At 33.8% G+C, this 19913-nt stretch overlaps 1 long non-coding RNA gene across 2 annotated transcripts in view; it reads right to left on the reverse strand.

The window, feature by feature from the left end:
• LOC143654807 (uncharacterized) overlaps positions 1-19913 on the reverse strand; it is a 182633-nt gene that overhangs the window by 38210 nt on the left and 124510 nt on the right. The gene's annotated exons all lie outside the window — the stretch shown is intronic.

Consider the following 19913-nt stretch of genomic DNA (forward strand, 5'->3'; position numbering starts at 1 on the left):
CTGCAATATTATGGAAAAATAATGAATTGTCTTTAAATTTTCAATCCCATAATGAATGGGATGCTCATAATGGAAATTAATGAATTGTGACCCCAACACACAGCATACAAAAAATAAAAAATTCAATTTGGATAAATGGGATTAAAAGTCAGAGAAGTAGTCTGATCTAGAAACATTTTGAGTCATCAGTTTTATAGATACTAATTATAGCCTTGGACATGGATGGGATTGTTCTAGAAAAAGGGTGCAAAGGAGAGAAGAGAATGCCCATTCCAAAAGCCTATAATAAACATGTACTATATGTTGAACATTATACTTAGTACTGGGCTTACACAAGTGAACAGGACAAATCAAGTCACTATCCCAAATATGCTCATAGTTTACAATGTGGAAATTGAAAATAAAGACATAATTAAATTAATAATAAGAATATATTTAGATGATGAAAACTACAAAGAAAGATTGTGCGATGTGATAGGTAGTGGTAGTGATTGGGGTGAGAAGGGTTGCTTTTGATAAAGTGTCTACAAAAGAAGGCCTGACAGTTGCAAAATAGAAGAACAGGATTTTTTAGACTTCTTCCATTAGACAAATAAAAGAACTGGTAAAAGAGACTGGGACTAACTAGGTGGTAACCAGAATGGACATTTAGAGCAACTACAAGAGTGCCAGAGGAAGCAAGAGGTTGTCAAGCTTTCAGCTTTTATAAGTGATTTCTAAGCCATCTGAGGAGGTAATTAAAGAAGAAAAATCCATTGACATTAGCAGCTAAAAGAATCAAGTATCTAAGAATCACCTTAACCAAGAACATGAAGGAACTGCACACACAGAAAACTATAACACATTGTTAAAAAAAATTAAAGATTCAAATATATGCAAAGACATTCTGTGTTCATGGATAGGAAAGCTAAATGGTAAGATGCCAAATTGATCTACAGATTCAATGCAATAACAATCAAAATTCTAGCAATCTACTTTTTAGAATTGGAAAAACTAGTTATTAAATTTATTTGAAAGGGAAAGGGGTTCCAAATATCCAAAAACATCCTGAAAAAAGAAGAATAAATTTGGCAGGCTCACATTTACTCACTTTAAAGCTTTTTATAAAGATATATGCAGCAGTCAAAGCAGCATAAAGATAGCAATTTTATCAGTGTAATTGAATTGACAGTTCAGAAATAGACCCTTATATCTATGGCCGATTGATTTTTAACAAGGCCCACAAGTCCACTCAACTAAGACAGAGCAGTGTCTTCTATAAATGGTTCTGGGTGAAGTGGATATGCATAACCAAAACAATGAGAGGGACCCTAATCTCACACCTTATATAAAAATTAACTCAAAGTTGATAAAAAAAAATCTAAATATGAGTCAGTACCATAAAAATCCAAGAAGTATAGGAAAATATCTTCAAGATAAGAGGTAGTTTTTTCAACCTTTCACCCAAAGCACAAGCAATGAATGAAAAAGTATGAAAATGGGATCTCCATAAGATTGAATACTTCTATGCTTTAAAGGGCTTTGTCAAAAGGGTGAAAAGGTATTCAACTCAATGTGAGAAAATATTTGGTAACCACATACCTGATAAGGGTATGATATTCAGTAGATATAAAGAAATTCTACAACTAAAAAATAAAAAGACAAACAACCCAATTATAAAATGGACAAAAGACATGAATGGACGTTTCTCCAAAGAGAAAATATGAATGGCTAAAAAGCACATAAAAAGACATTCATCATCACTAGCTATTAGAGAAATGCATCTCACAACTGTTAGAGTGGCTGTTATTAAATGATCAGTAAACTATAGACTAGATTCCAGTATGACCACAACACAGTACTCAGAATACAGTTTTCAACAAAAAAATTTACAAAACTAGCAAGGAAACAGCAAAATACGTCCCTGTCAGGGAAAAAAAAATGTATTTGGCGGAAAATATTCCAGAGGAGAGGCATCGCTGGAATTACTAAGCAAAGATCTTAAAGCCACTCTCATAAACAAGATCAATGAATTAAAAGACAACGTAGAGAAAGAACTAAAAGGAATCAGAAAAGCAACATAAAACAAAATTAGAATTTAAGTACTAAAACAGAAATCAAACATAAACGAAATCAAAATTCTGGGACTCGAAAGTACTATAACTTAAGTGAAAAATTCAATGGAAAGTTTCAAGAGAAAATTGAAGGAGGCAGAAGAAAGGCCAATCAACTTGATTTCAAACCCGTAAAAATTGTCCAGGTGGAGGAGCAGAAAGAAAATAGAATAAAAATATGAAGAGAGCCTACAGAGTCTGTGGGACATCATGAAGTAAACCGATACATGCATTATAGAAGTCCCTGAAAGAAAGACAGAAATATAGGAGTGTAAAAGAACTTGAAGAAAAAATGGCAGAAAACTTCCCAATTCTGATGAAAGTTATAAATATACAAATCAAAGATGCTCAAAAAATGCCAAGCAGGATGAACTCAAACAGATTGGAAACAACAAAGTACATTATGATTATACTGACCAATACCAAAGACAAAGACAGAATCTTAAAAAAAGCAAAAAAAGAAGTGACATATTGCATATAAATGATCTTTAGCAAGATTAGCATCCAAGTTTTCAACTGAAACCATGGAGCCAGAAGGCAGTGAGAGGTCATATTTGACACACTAAAAGAAAAGGGAAAAAAAACAAAACAAAAAAAACTACTGTCAGAGAATTGTATACCTAGCATGTTTGTCCTAAAATGAGGCACATATGAGAATGTATCTGAACAAACAAAAACTGAGGGTATTCATTACCACCAGACCTGCCTTACAGGAGGCGTTCAGGGAGTCATTGACGTTGAGAGGAGAAGACACTAGACAGTATCTCAATACTGAATTATGAAATAAAGGTCTCCAGTGTAAATAAGAACATGTTTAAATATACAAGTCAGTATTATTTCATTTTTTCATTTCCAGTGCTGTCTTCAACTTTGTGAGGATTAAATTTCCAATGCATAAATAGTATAAATCTTTGTTACTCGGTGAACAATGCATAAAGATATAATTTGTGGCAAGAATAAGATAAAATGGAGGAGTTAAGGAATATAGGTGCTGTGCATATATAGACTATTAAATTCAGGTTGGAATTGACACAAACTAAATTGTAATAGATTTAGTGTGTTAATATAATCCTCATGATAAACATAAAGAAAATATTTATAATCTGCATAAAGGAAAGGATAAGACACTTACAATGGCTCATTATTCTAAAAAAAAACACAAGTAATAAAGAAAAGGACAGGCAGAAAGTTATGACTTACATAAAACAATTAACAAAATGGCAGAAGTAAATCTTGACTTATCAAAAATTTCCTTACATATGAACAGACTAAATTGCCCAGTACAGATAGAGAGTTGCAGAATGGATAAAAACAAACAAACAAAGAAAAAACCTGGCCCAAATCTATGCTGTTTACAAGAGAGACATCTTAGATCCATACATGCAAATAGGTTGAAAGTCAAAGGATGGAAAAAATTAAATTAAAATATTGCGTGCAAATTGTAATAAAAGGAGGGTAGCAGTGGCTAAATTAATATAAAAAAACTTGAATTTCAGTAAAACAATGTTAAAGAGCCAAAGAAGGACATTGTATATTTATAATAGGGTCAATTCATAGGAAGATCTAACATTATAAATATATATGCACCTAACAACACGGCCCCCAAACATATGAAATAAGCATTGACAAAAGTGAAGTTAGAAATAATTCTACAATAATAGTTGGAGATTTCAGTACACCACTTTCTACATCGGATAGAACATCTAAAATTAAGTTCAATAAGGAAACAGAGGACCTGAATGACGCCCAAAACCACCTAGATATAACCAATATATGTAAGAAACTTCATCCAGCATTAGCTGAAAACATATTCTTTCTAAGCGCACACAGATCATTTTCTAGGATATGTTATGGTTCAGGAGAAGTCTCAATAAATTTTGAAATATTGAAATAATGAAAAGTAGCCACTTTGACCACAAAAGAATTAAGTTAAAATGAATCATAGAAAGAAACATGGAAAATTTACAAAAAAAAAGTGGAAATTAGCACACTTATAAACAACCAATGGGTTAAACATGAAATTATAAGGGAAGTTACAAAATACTGAGAACAAAAGGAAATAAAGACACAATATATAAAAATTTGGGGATACAGCAAAGGCAGTGTTCAGAGGGAAATTTATAGCAATGATTGCCTATGTTAAAATAAAAGAAATATCTTCACCTAATTTTACATCTCAAAGAATTAGAAAGACAAGAACAAAGAAACTCACGGTCAGGAGAATAAAGGGAATAATTAATATCAGGGCTTCATAACTGAAATAAAGAACAGAAAATCAACTGTGAGAATAAAAAAATGAAAATTGGCTTAAAAAAAGTGAAATTGACAAACTTTTAGCAAGACCAACAACAAAAGAGATAATATTAAAATCACTAGATATATAACAATTACCCTATATGACTCCAGAAGAATAGTAAAAATCAACAACCCTATAACAGGTACAGATATTGAGTCAATAATAAAAAACCTCACACTAAAGAAAAATACAGGACCATATGGCTTCACTGATTAATTCTGCAAAGATTTAAAGAGAATTAATACCAATCCTCACTGTTCCAAAGAATTCAAGAGGAGGGAACACATTCTAATTTATTTTATGATGACATAATTACTCTGATGCCAAAGTATGGTAAAGATATTAGAAATAAAGAAAATCACAGACCAATTTCCTTATCAATATAGATGTAAATATCCTTAACAAAATACTTGCAAACCAAATTCATCATAAATAGAATAAAGGAAGAAAAAAACATGATTATCTCAATAAATAGATGCTGAATCTATTATACAATGTAATAAAATCCAACATCATTTCTTGATGAAAAAATTAAAAAGTAGGAATATAAGAGAACTTTCTCAACATAATAAAGAACATTTATGAAAAACCTATAGTTAACATCATCCTCAATGGTGAAAGGCTTAAAATTTTACCCCTAATATCAGGAACAAGAGAGGATGCCTCCTTTCACTACCACCCTTCAATATTGTACTAAAAGTTCTTGCCAGAGCAATTAGATTTAAAAATAAATGAAAAGTATCAAAATTGGAAATGAATGAATAATAGCATCTTTTTGCAGATGACAAGATCTTATAGATAGAAAACCCACAGGAGTCCACAGGAAAACTAGGAGAGATAGTACATGAATTAAGTAAAGTGGCAGAGTACAAAATCAATACACAAAAAGCAATTGAGTTCCTACATAACAGCAATGAACAATCCAAAGATGAAAGTTAGAAAACAATTCCATTTACAATAGCATCCAATATATATATATATTTGAAAAAAAGTAACCAAGGAGGTAAAAGACGTCTACATTGAAAATTACAAAATTCTGATGAAGCATCTTAAAAAGCATATAAACAAATCGAAAGATATTCCATGTTCATGGATTTAAGAGTTAACATTGTTAATATTTTATCATAAACCAAAGCAATGTACAAATTCAATGCAATCCCTACACAAATTCCAGCAAACTTTCTGCAGAAATGGAAAAATATATATGGAATTGCAAGGGACCCTGAATATCCAAAACAAACTTGGGAAGAAAAGTATTAGAGGACTCAATCCTCCCAATTTCAAATTGTTACAAAACAACACTAGTCAAAGCAGTGTGGCACTGTCATAGAGATGGATAAATAGATCGGTGGAAGAGAATTTAAATTACAGATACAGACCTACACATCTATGGGCAATTTATTTTCTGACAAGGGTATGCAATGGACAAATACAATGGACAAAGAAAAGTCTCTTCAAAAAATGGTATTGGGAAAACTGCATATCTGCATGCAGAAGAATGAAGTAATGTAAATTTCACACCATATACAAAAATGGACTAAAAATGGATTAAGCAACCTAAAACTAAGATCCAGAGCTATGAAACTGTTGGAAGATAATGGGGAACCACCACATCCTTCTATCTACATAGGGTCATAATTTTGATGAAATCAAATTTATGTATGCTTTATTTTGTTGCCTATGCTTTGGTTGTCATATCTGAGAATCCACTGCATAATCCCAGGTCATAAAGATTTCTCCTCTTTCATGTTCATGTGTGTGTGGACTCTCTACAGGTTGAACTTTTTAAATAGGTTACTTCAGTTAAGGTGTGGGCCACCTCTATCAGGTTGGGTATCAATTTTATCATTAGAGCCCTTTATAAGAGAATGAAAGTCAGATGGAGAGAGAGAACCCATGGAAGCAAGAAATTAAAATCAACAAAATACAAAAGAGAAGGAAGTGAAAGCACATGCCACCACATGCCTTGCCATATGGCAGAGGAGCCAACTATCCCCAGCAGCCAGTCTTCAGGAAGCAAACCTAACCTTGATCATGCCTTGATTAGATATTTTCTCGACCTCAAAACTATAAGCAATTCCCATTGTTAAAACTGAACAATTTCTTGGCATTTGCTTTAAGCACCAAGGAAACTAAAACAGAGGAAATTAATAAGGAAGTGAAAGACAACTTTTAGAAAGCAATAAAATAGTTGCAATGGTAAGGGTTCAATAACCAGAACATATGAAAAAACTTTGCAATGCAAGAGACAAAAGACAAAAAAAAAATCTAAATTATAAATGGGCAGAGGAATTGAAAGGACATTTTCTGAAAGAAGATATACAAATGGCTAATAAAATAAATCCATGAAAATATGGCCATTATTAATAAAATATATTCATTATTAGCCATAGGGAAATACAAGTTGAAACCACAATGAGATATCATTCTACACACAGCAGGACAACTATAATAGCAATTTTATCAAAGCAAAATATTATATCTGAAGTGGATGTATAAAAAATGGACCCCTCATATTAGTATAAATGTAAAGTGGTATAGCCGCTGTGGGAGACAGTTTGGCAGTTTCTTGTGACGTTCTACATGGAGTTACTACATGACCCATTAATTCCACTCCTAGGTATATACACACTGAATTGAAAGCGTATGTTCACCCAGAATCTTATACACAAATATCTATACTAGCAAATTCATGAGACCCAAAATGTGGAAACGACCCAGATGTTATCGACTAATGAATGTACGAACAAAATGAGATACATACAGTTAACAAATATCATCCAACCATAAAATGGGAGGGTGTACTGATATATACCAAAACATGGATAAACATTGAAAATATTATGTTACATGAAAGAAGTCAGGCATAAAAGACTTTGTTTGATTTCATTTATAGAAAATGTCCAGAATAGGCAAATCACTAAAGACATATTAGACAGACTAGTAGTTTTCAGGGGCTAGTGGCAGAGCAAGTGACTGCTTAATACGTGTGGGTACTCCTTTTTGGTGTGAAGAAAATATAATTAGATATTAGTGATGATTGCACAACATTGTGAATATATTAAACAGCACTAGATTATTCATTCTAAAGTGGTTAAAATGATGAACTGTCTTATGTCTACTTTCACTAATTAATTGAGTTAAAATTCACACTTGCTGGAGCATGAAGGAAAAAGGAGAGAGCAAAGGAAGATATGTTCAGACAACAAAGAGTCCAAGCTATACAGGACCACAGAGTCTATATTAATGAATTGGTACTTAATCTAATTGAAATGGGAAACCAATGGAGGGTATTAAGTAGTGAAATGGCTGGCTTTGTGCTTTGAAACTGTTACTCAGGCTTCTGTGTGGATATCGAACTACAGGAAGGCAGGAATAAAACAATTGAGAACAAATAAGTGACAGTTGAAGTTATCCAGTAAACTTGGACCAAGCTTTCATTTTTAGGATACATTATAACATTTGAGTAAGAAAAATTTTAATGATTTTCTTGGGGTGGAGTTTGAGATAACTGTTAGGTCCAGCAGCTAGAATAATTGAATGATTTTTTATACCTTTTATTAAAGAAATGAAAGACCCTACACTATTTGAATTCCTCTACAATGTTCACTTCATCTTGCAACCCCCTCTTTGGTCTTCTCTGTATGCCATGCAGGCACCTCCTACAGAGCCGTTGCAAAAACCATTCTTCTTGGAATGTGGCCTCAACTTATTGGACTCCATCCACTCCCAACTGGCTCTTCCATCCTCCATTCCAAATGAACTTGTTTTGTAAAGTTAATTTCTACTTATAATTCAAATATTCATATATTTCTCTTCATTTTCTTCTTTAACTTCAGTCTATGTGATGTTCCATTACTCTATTCCCTCTTAAGACAACAAAGTTTTCTTTTAGGACATTTCATTTCATTGCATTTGTTTGTACTCTAAATTTTGGTTAAATTTTCATTAGGATATATCGAAGATCATAATTGGTAAAATGAAGACAAGAGAGAAGTTTTAGACCCAAAAGACATCCCCTTGTCAAAATCACCAAGCATTTCTTTCTATAAAACTTAAGAAAGCAGAATAATATACCATGGTCTTTGAGCTTGTTTGCATAAAAGAAGGCACATCTTTACTATATCTGCATTGAAGCTTTTAAAAGGTCATCCTAGATTCAAACTTACTGGAAAATATATAATTGCATCTATTCTAAAATGAGCCTTGTGATTAATTAAAGATGACCACAAATTCTTTACTAGTTCTTCCACTGACCAACAGAATCTATTTTCACTACTATTTAATCTACCCCCTCCCATGACTTGCTTTGATCAATTAAACATGGTGAAAGTGATTCTGTAAAACTTCTGAGATTAGGCCTTGAGAGTTCACAGCTTCCTTTTTCATACTTAGAGACTTCTGTCTTGGAAATGACATGCCGTGTATGTTGTCCATGTATCCTGAGGCCAGTAAAATGCATGGAAGCCCAAATAAGCCCTATGGAGAAAGAGAAACATTGTGGAGGGGCACCATGGTGCCAGGCAGTTAAGTGAACCTTCTACTTCAGCAAAGCCACCACCTGAATATAGCTAAGTGGTGACACAAACAATACAATGTGGCTCAGAAGATGAACCATTTAGCTTGTCCTTTGGCAAGAAATAACTGAAACACTGATAATAAGTGAATTGCTCTGTACCAAAGAAACCTTTTAAACTCATTCCTTTACACAGAATTAAGCCACTAGGGAATAGAAGTGAATATTCTTAAACTCATAAAGGGTATTTATCAAAAATGTAGAGCAAAGATTCTATTTAATCATATTTAACAGGTATTTAAAGTATACTGAAATATGTATCATCATTTTAATGGAGATTCTTGCCAATACAATAAGGTAAGAAAAGTGAACAGCTATGGGAATTCAAAAAGAAATAAAAAGCAGGCTATAGTCCATAGAAACTTATGATCTGCATAAAAAATTTCCAATAACAACTATAAGACCTATTAACAACAATAGTACTTATGAAGATTCATAGCAAGGTTACAAATATGTGAATATTTCTATAGACAAAATTTATAGAATAAATCACTAAATATTTTTGAATAATTATACACTTTTTAAGAAGAGGATGACCTTATACTGTAAAGATGTCAATTCTCCCTCAACCAGTCTATCAAATGCAATGAAATTCTGTTCAATATTTCAGCAGAATATTTTACCAAGGTTGACAAAATGACTGAAAAATAATTTGAAACAATGTTCTAATAATATCTATGCTAATTTTGAAGAAAATAGCTATGTAGAAAACCGTAAAGATGGATAATGATATGAAAACCTATACTAATTATTCAGTATGTTGTTGGTTAAGATATAGACCTATGTACAACTAAACTAAACAGAAGAGTGAGAAACAGAATTGGTTCATTAGTCAGACAGAAAGGATAGAACGTTTCTGTGATGGTTAAGTTCATATGTCAACTTGGCCATGTTTTGGTGTCCAGTTGTTTGGTCAAGCAAGCACTTGACTTATTGTTCCCATGAGTATATTTCATGGACTGAAATCATCAGTGAGTTGATTACATCTATGACTGGCTGCATCTACATTCACCTGGGGAGATTGCCTTCAATAATGAGAGAAGTCTCATCCAATCAGTTGAAGACTTTAAAAGGACAACTGATAGTTTCAACAGTCAGAAGAGAGAATTTCCATCTCTTCTTCAAACAGCCAACTTCAGGAGAATTCATATAAAAGCCGTCATGGACTTCCCAGCTTGCAGTCATCCCTTTGAAATTTGGACATAAGCATTCCCACAGTTGCATGACACAACTCTGATAAAAATGTCATAATATTTGCAGATATCTCCTGTTGGTTCTGTTTCCCAAGAGAACCCTAACTAATGTAGTTTCAATACGGAGAATTTGTTGTGAGGTGTTGTAAGCTATAGCTGAGTAAAACTGTGGATGGACTGCCAGTGAGAGAGCCAAAATGGAAGAAAAGGTGATACTCTTGGAACTGGATCTCACTATCTATTGCCTACTGCTGTCATTGTTGAAGATACTGTTGCAATCAGTTCCGATGTCACTGAAAAGATACTATCTTGAGCACACAAAAAAGTTCTGCCTCTGAGCTCTTAGAGGGAAGAATCTCTTTCCAACTTTATTGACATTGTAGTAATCATCAACAACTGCCAGCAACTACCAGAAGCAGGCGATCTCTCTCTTTCTCCTATCCTCTGATTATTTCAAATATCTTCTAATTGCCAAACCTAAAATAGACCCTCTTGCAAGAGGCTCAAAAGTGCATTTTGGAAAATTCCCATCCCAGGTAAGAGTACAGGACAGTTTGGAACAGAGCGATGAACTTACAATTCAAATCAGCAAGGAAGGGGAAAAATCAGTTAATAAATGGCAATTAGATGTCCACTTATAAAAGTTTCAAACGTTTAAGACAATATAGGCAAAAAAATTTAGTGTCTTCTATAATGGGAGGATTTCTTTGACAAAATATAAAGAAGCAAAACAATAAAATAAAAGGTTGACATTTGAATACAGTGAAATTCTGCTGTATAAGATGTACCATAAAATGTGAAAATACAAACTCCAGACTGGGAACTGATACTTGCCGAACTGTCTTAGAATGAGTGCCCAAACTCTACGGAACTCTACAAGTCAGCATTAGGCAATGCAACACTTTCATGTAGAAGTTTAAAAAGAATTTACATGTTAGGAAACCAGAATGGTTCATAAATATAGATAGGGTACTCTGAATAGTTAGTAGTCATGTAAGTGAAAATACTAGTAGTCACAATTCACACTTTTCAACTTGTTTAAAATGAAAAATTTTACAACCCTTAATACATTGGGGAAACATGGAGAAAAAGAAATTGTCACATTGCTACATACAATAAAAATAAAGATATTGTCATCTAAACCAAGCAATTTCATTCCTAGGTACATATTGTAAGAGTATTATATATGTAAAAGAAGTGATTTATGACAACATTGCTTAAAATTAAAAAAATAAAAGAAATGATGCCAACTTTATCAACAGAAGAATTCACAAATAATTGTAGATATTATTCTGTAGATAAAACAAGTAAAGGGACTAGAGCTATAAATGTCAACATGGATAATTCACTTTATATAACAAAAATTTTTAAAAATCATGTTGAATGACAGATACAATACACAATTTATTTTTATTTTTAATGCTTATAAAACAATAATATTTGGCTTGTAGGGGTATATAACATTATAGAAATATAATAATTAATATTTGGTTTACATTAAAACATTAATTGAAGTGTTTACAACTGAATTTGTGATAATGACTACATTTGAAGAAAGGGGATATAGCATCCAAGAGAAAAAAACTAGTCATTCTCAAATATATCAATAATATTCTATTTTTTTAAAAGTGCCTGAACCTAATATAGTACAATGTTATCATTACATAAATCTGAGGAGGGAGCTATATAATTATACTTTTTATTTGTATAAGTACATATTTGTTCATTGCATAATAATTGATGAAAATATATTGAGAAATGTTATGTTACAGAAAGTAATGCACTCTATATTTTCTCACCAAATATAAAGAGCATGGTGCTAATGAAAAGAATTGCAATAAATTAAAATATGTAAAGTCCACTAAGTATTACTGAATTAAGGACGAGATCAGAAATGTAATTGAAGGTCTTTGATGATAAGAATAATCTAAGCATTACTTATTCAAGCTGCAAAAAGAAAATTACTAACATATTCAAAGAAAATTCGAAGATTTCATTGTCTATTAAACATGAACATATTTTAATGAATGAACAAAATTTATAAATTCATTAATACATGTGATAAATGCATTTATCAGGAAAGTTAGAAAAAGGTAATTTAGAAAGGTGGAAATAAAATAAAACTAAAAATAAATATTCATATAAAATACAGGTCAGAGTATAATTGCTAAGTACTAGAGTTTTAAAGACAAAATATAAAGAAAAGTGGTTATACTAGAAAAATATTTTAAAACAAACTACCCTCCTACTTATTTCAATACATTTGAAAATATATTTAGGAAATTTATACTTTTCTGGGAAGAAAGGCTGAATAGATGATTAACCATTAAAAAAGAGTGAAACTGAGGTTTGTTGTCACAAAGATTAGAATTTCTTTAATCTGCATTTGTTCATGCTTTCAAGTAATGCAGGATTTCCATGCTATAAAATTTATACCTTGAAATATTAATCCATTTAGAAAAAAAGATTTTCTAGTTATATTGTTTACCCTACACACACTGAATCAGAAACTCAATAAATCTAAAACAAAGAAAATTACAGAATAATTCCATTTATGAATATAAGACAAAGAAAATATAAATCACAAGAAAATATAAAAATAATCTTAGACAATAAAATTTAATGGTTGTTCAAAGTTAATTTATGGTTTATTAGACACACAGCAATATATGTATCAAGGAAAGAGAAAAGGTGATAGAGAAATAGATGGCAGTACTTCTATACATTCTTGAAATATCCCTTGCAAGGAGTTATAATGTAACTGGAGATAGAATGTTATATGATATTGCTAGAATCACTGCGGAAGGCAATTTGGCTACTCCTCAGAAAGTTAAGTATAGAATTGCCATATGACTCAGGAATCCCAATTTTGACGTATGTACTAGAATTAGAAGCAGAGACTCAAACAGATATTTGTCTGCCAATGTTCACAGCAGTATTATCCACCATTGCCAAAGGGTGGAAACAACCCAAGTTTTCATCAACTGATGAATAACTAAAATGCGGCATATATGCTGTGCTGGTTTGAAGTGATGTTTGTACCCTAGAAAAACCATGTTTTAATCCTAATCCCATTTTGTAAAGGCAGCTGATTCTTCTAATCCCTATTCAATATTATATTTTGAAACTGTAATTAGGTCATCTCCCTGGAGATGTGATTTAATCAAGAGTGGTTGTTAAGCTGGATTAGGTAGAGGCATGTCTCCACCCATTTGGGTGGGTCTTGATTAGTTTCTGAAGTCCTGTAAAAGAGGAAGTATTTTGGAGAATGAGAGATTCAGAGAGAGCAGAGCAGAACGACACAGCCACGTGAAGCAGAGTCCACCAGCCAGCAGCCTCTGGGGATGAAGAATGAACATACTTCCCGGGATGCTTCATGAAACAGGAAGCCAGGAGAAGAAGCTAGCAGATGACACAGTGTTCGCCATGTGACCTTCCAGATGAGAGAGGAACCCTGACCATGTTCACCATGTGCCCTTCCACTTGAGAGAGAGACCCTGAACTTCATCGGCCTTCTTGAACCAAGGTATCATTCCATGGATGCCATAGATTGGACATTTCTATAGACATGTTCTAATTGGGACATTTTCTTGGCCTTAGAACTGTAAACTAGCAACTGATAAAATTCGCCTTTTTAAAAGTCATTCTATTTCTGGTATATTGCAATCCGGCAGCTAACAAACTAGAATATATGCACAAATATATGTATGTACATTTACATATATATATATGTACATATGCATGTATGTATTTACAAGGGCATATTAGACCGTTGTAGAAAGGAATGAGCATGAATGAACTTTGAAGACTTCAGTTGAGTGAAATAAGCGAAATGTAAAAGGAAAAATATTTTATGATTTCATTGACATGAAATAATTAGGATACACAAATGCATGGAGTTAGAAACTAGAATACAGGTTAGCAGGGGCCATGGTGGGTGTTGGAAATGGGAGTTAATGCTTAAATTATACATATTTTCTATTTGAGGTGATGGAAAATTTTAGGCAATGGATGGTAGTGATGGTAGCACAACATTATAAGCTTAATTAACAGCACTGGATTTTTACTATATTTGAGTGTAGTTAAAAGGGGAAATTTTAGGTAGATCATGTATACAAGTACACTTCTAATAACATCCTTTCAATTGTAACAAATGTGTTGCACTTATGGGAAATATTAATAATAGGGTTTATATGGGAACTCCATAGTTTCTGGATGATTTTTCTGTAAATTTACAACTTCTCTAGTAAAAAAATAAAATTAATAATAATAGTGCTAGGCCAGATTCAAAGCTGGGCAATATCCTAAGTGGCAACAAAAGTATAACCTTGAGGTTACTTTTTGTTATTTTTAACATGTGCAGGCACCGGGGGTCGAACCCGGGTCTCTGGCATGGCATGCAAGAACTCTACCTGCTGAGCCACCATAGCCTGCCCCCCTGAGGTTACTTTTTATCAAAATAAATCATTTGCATCTTTACCAATATAAAATAAACTCCAAATAATGATCCATTAAATTTAAATATATATATGAAAGAAGTCAAAATAAGAAAAATTATTAATTCATGTTGGCAAGACTTTTTTGAGGCCTGGTGTTTATGCAAGAAATTACTTAGAGACAAAGTTGGAAATATACAAAGTATCACTAAAAATGATCGATGTTACTTATACAAATGACTAATGTCATTAAGTTAGACCAGAGAAAAGGCCATTATATAGACATTTCAGACAGGTTATGATAATTACTAATAAAATCAAGAAATATCAATCTACTAATGAAATAAATGAACAATAAAGCAACACAAGTTCATTTTTATTATATCAAATTAATAAAGCTCTTGAAAAATGATAGCAATGTTTAAATGTGATAAAATGGCTATTTTGTAACTTTTATCTGATGGTGATATACATTATTTTCTAATTTAATGCTACACTTAGAAATTCATACCAAGGAAAAATATAGAAATGTGCACAGGGATTTTGATAACAGATATCTTACCAGAATGCAAAATAAAAGACCAAATAATTAGATACAACTGAAATGCTTAGCCATAGGTGATGTTTCACTAAGTTGTATGCTATATTACTTAACAATGAAATTGTTTTTAAGAGACTAATGTTATAGGAAACAATCCTGAAACAGGTTTTTTTAAGCAGACTATTAAATCTGATATTTTGTACAGTAATTATATGAATCTTAAAATTAAAAAATAAGATTTCAGTAACTAAATTACAGCTAGAAATGCATACAGATATATTAGGGTCAATTTCTTATTTATATGCTTGATTTTTAATTTATTAAATAAACAAAGATGTTTACATTTTTAATAAGCCATTTATACATTATTTAACAGGTGAATAAAGGAAGGATATTCAATGAAATACTTTTATGTGGTTTGAGAGCTAGAAATGTAACCGAACAATATAACCAGGTCTTGAACTATGGATGATTCAAGGCTGGCAATAAAGTTTTATTGATTTTTTTTTTGCATTCTCCAAACTCTATCTTTCCTTTAGTTCTGTAGCCATTTCACTATCTCACACAATATTCCCTTTTGCATTTGCAAGTGTAATATCCTCTAAACAGGTCCTCCTGCTTATATGCTTCTAGCGCTATAGGGCTGGCACCATAGCATTGTTGGGCAATAATCCTACAGTGCTACTACGACTGCTTGAACTCATTATAAACTCTTTAATTCCTGACAAATAAAATCCAGATTACTCTGTCTTGCATTCAAGGCCATACCTTTTAAAGTTTAGATCCAAATCTAATGTTTATATATGTATGTTCCTATAGATTTTCTAGCTCAAGCATGCCTGATTAGATATATATCATAGTTACCCATTAAATTCATGCTGAGTGATTAATCATCTGTTTGGGGCATAAATTCACTGCATTTTATTAACTAATAATACCTTCAAAATCTCCCTGACTCCAACTCAATCTTCTGTCACACATGTGCCTCTAAATCTCCTGGGGAATTTATGGCTTCTTAATATTCCTCTTCAGATATTGTTTCACTGATCAACTCTGGCTGAAGTGGACTCTTTTTCACTCTAAATCTTTGCTTGTACCTCAGTTACTGTGTTCGATCTACATCCTTCATGCTGCTTTTTATTTTACTATGTGTCTTTCCACCCTACTAGACCAGGTTCCATGAAGACAAGAGAATGGCTGTCATTTCCATTCTTTCAGACATACTAATTACTTGATCCAGTAAACATGGCAGCATTAAAATATGTAAAAGAGGCTGTTCTAGTTTGCTAGAGGCCAGAATGCAATATACCAGAAACAGGATGGCTTTTTAAAAGGAGAATTTAATAAATTGCTAGTTTACAGTTCTAAGGCCAAGAAAATGTCCCAATTATATAGAAATGTTCAATCAAAGGCATCCAGGGAAAGATATCTTGGTTCAAGAAAGCCGATGAAGTTCAGGGTTTCTCTCTCAAGTGAGAAGGCACATGGTGAACACAGTCAGGGCTTCCCTCTCAGATGGAAGGGGACATGGCGAACACAGTGTTATCTGTTAGCCTTCTCTTCTGGCTTCCTGTTTCATGAAGCTCCCCAGGAGGTGTTTTCCTTCATCTCCAAAGGTCGCTGGCTCATGGACTCTCTGCTTCGTGGTGCTGCAGCATTCTCTGCTCTCTCTGAATCTCCCATTCTCCAAAATATTTCCCCTTTTACAGGAGTTCAGAAACTAATCAAAACCCACCCAAATAGGTGGAAACATGCCTCTACCTAATCCATCTTAATAACCAGTTTAACAACCACTCTTGATTAAATCACATCTCCAAGGAGATGATCTAATTACAGTTTCAAACATACAATACTGAATAGGGATTAGAAGAAACAGCTGCCTTTACAAAATGGGATTAGGATTAAAACATGGCTTTTCTAGGGTACATACATCAGTTCAAACCAGCACATTCCACTCTCTGGACATAAAAAAGACATGTTTTCCCCATATACAAAATACATTCATTCCATAACAATATCAGGGGACCTTAAACCATTCCAGTAACATTTCAAAAACAAGATTAATATAAAATTTAAATCAGTACAAAGTCTCATCAAAGGCATGGGCAATCCTAAGGTAAAATTTTCTCCATTTGCTCTGGACCCTTGAAAACTCATAAGTCATTTGTTGCCAACATACAAAGGAGGAACAGTCAAGGGATACATATACTCATTTCCATAGGGAGGAATGAACACAGGGGTCACTGGACCCATACAGTTTTGAAAACCTGCAGGGCAAATCCATTAGATTTCAAAGTCTGAGCATCATTTATCTTCTAGGCTTTAGAAAGCGGCAGTCCCACCCTTTCCAAATGCCTACGCAGAGGCCCGCCTCGCTCTGAACACAACCTTGCAGGACATTGGGGAGACCACCTTTTTCTCTGCTCCACCCTCTCCAAACATTGGGGCTGCATCCTGCCATCTCCAGGGCTCATGCTCAACCCCACCATATGATGGCAGCCAGGCTCTCCCCAAACCCCAAGGAAGGTGCTTCACCCTCTCCAAGGCCTGAGGCAGCATGACTCTTCCACTGTAACCAGGTGAAAGGCTCATCCTCTGCTTTTGGAGCAAACTCACCCTCTTCTCGTGCTTGGGTGGGTCCGCTCTCCTGGGCTGATGCTTCTTGACTTCATGAAACCTTCATGAAAACCTCCATCGTTTTGCCTCTGAAGTTATTTTTCCTTCAACATGTCTCTTCTCTGAACCCCTCAGTCCAGACTGGCAACGGCTCTGTTTATACAGGTCCCACAGCACTCTTGTTGGCTTTCTATGCAGTAGCCTTGGATCATGCCCATCAGACATAAAGAGTTTCCACAAATCCTTCCTGGATAACTCCTTGTCCAATCCAGGCTTTCTCTGAAATGGCTGACTCATTTCACATTTGGCCAAGACCTCATGTGGGGCACTATTCTCTGGGGTCTACCTTTCAGGAGGCCCAGAATTTTCCAGAACTTCAGTTTCTGGTTTCTTTGTATCCAAGAGTTCAGTTCTCAGCTTATCTCTTTCCTGTCACATTTCATTATAAGCTGTGAGGAGAAACCAGGCTGCACTTCCCACATTTAATTTGAAGATCTCTTCTTCTAAATATCCAAGTTCATGGCTTTTAAAATCTGCCTTCCAGCCAAAGTCACTAGTCAATTTTGCCAAATTATCTGCTATTTTAAAACAAGGGTCACCTTCCTTCCAGTCTGCAATAGCACAAAATCTCATTTCTGTCTAGAGCCTGGTCAGAGGTATCTTTGGAAACCATGTTTCTACCAACAATCTCTTCAAAGCATTCTAGGCTTTCTCTATCAAACTCCTTACTACTTCTCCAAAATCTTCCCCCTATCCATTTAAAAAGCTGTTCCAACATGTTTGGTATTTGCAAACTGCACCAGTACCCCACTCCTGGTATCAAAATCTGTTCTAGTTTGCTAGCTGCCAGGATGAAATATACCAGAAACAGGATGGCTTCAGAAAGGAGAATTTAATAAGTTGCTATTTTATAGTTCTAAGGCCAAGAAAATGTCCCAATTAAAACAAGTCTATAGAAATGTCCAATCAAAGGCATCCATCCAGGGAAAGATACCTTGGTTCAAGGAGGCCAATGAAGTTCAGGGCTTCTCTCTCAAGTGAGAAGACACATGGCAAACACCGTCAGGGCTTCTCTCTTGGATAGAAAGGCACATGGCGAACACAGTGTCATCTGCTAGCTTCCTCTCCTGGCTTCCTGTTTCATGAAGCTCCCCTGGAGATGTTTTCCTTCTTTATTTCCAAAGGTTGCTGGTTTGTGGACTCTGCTTCATGGTGCTGCAGTATTCTCTGCTCTCTCTGAATCTTCCATTCTCCAAAATGTTCCTTCTTCTATAGGACTTCAGAAACTAATCAAGCCCCACCCAAATGGATGGACTCACGCCTCTACCTAATCCAACTTAACAACCACTCTTGATTAAATCACATTTCCAGAGAGATGATCTAATTACGGTTTCAAACGTACAATACTGAATAGGTATTAAGAGAAACAGCTGCCTTTACAAAATGGGATTAAGAATAAAACATGGCTTTTCTAGGGTACAAACATCATTTCAAACCGTCACAGAGTCCAAAGTCAAAACTATCCAATATAAATTGATGTAATAAGACAGTAAACCACTTAGGCCAGGATAGCTGCTTTCTAGATTCATTGGTAGGTTTTAAGAGTTTGTGACTGTTGAACAGACTGATTATAATTAAGATTAAGGCATCTGTCCTTTTATCAGACTATGGAAAGATGAGTAAAACAATAAAGATAAAAAGTAAATAAATAATGGGGGGAATAAAGGGTAAAAAATCGAGTAGATCAAAATATTATTGGTCAATGAGAGGAAGGGCTAAGGGGTATGGGTTGGATGAGTTTTTTTCTTTTTTTCTTTTTATTTCTTTTTCTGGAGTGATGAAAATGTTCTAAAAATGATCATGGTGATGATTGCACAACTATGTTATGGATGGATTGTATGTGAGTGAAAATTTCCCAATAAAAATATTCTTTTAAAAGAATAAAGCATCTAATCACTGTCCTTCACTTGCCCTGAGTGCTCAGTTCTACTAATTATCATATTCTTGAATTGACTTATAAATGATAACATTATCATTTACTGGGAAACAACAGCAGCAAAACTAATGGGGATAAAAGGAATATTTAGACTCATCTAAACTCAAAAGATAGATCGTAGCTCAGTGTCCCAAACTGATACAATAAACTTCTCAGAGTCCACAGT

The sequence above is a fragment of the Tamandua tetradactyla genome, chromosome 14 (assembly GCF_023851605.1).
Source record: "Tamandua tetradactyla isolate mTamTet1 chromosome 14, mTamTet1.pri, whole genome shotgun sequence".
NCBI lineage: Eukaryota > Metazoa > Chordata > Mammalia > Pilosa > Myrmecophagidae > Tamandua > Tamandua tetradactyla.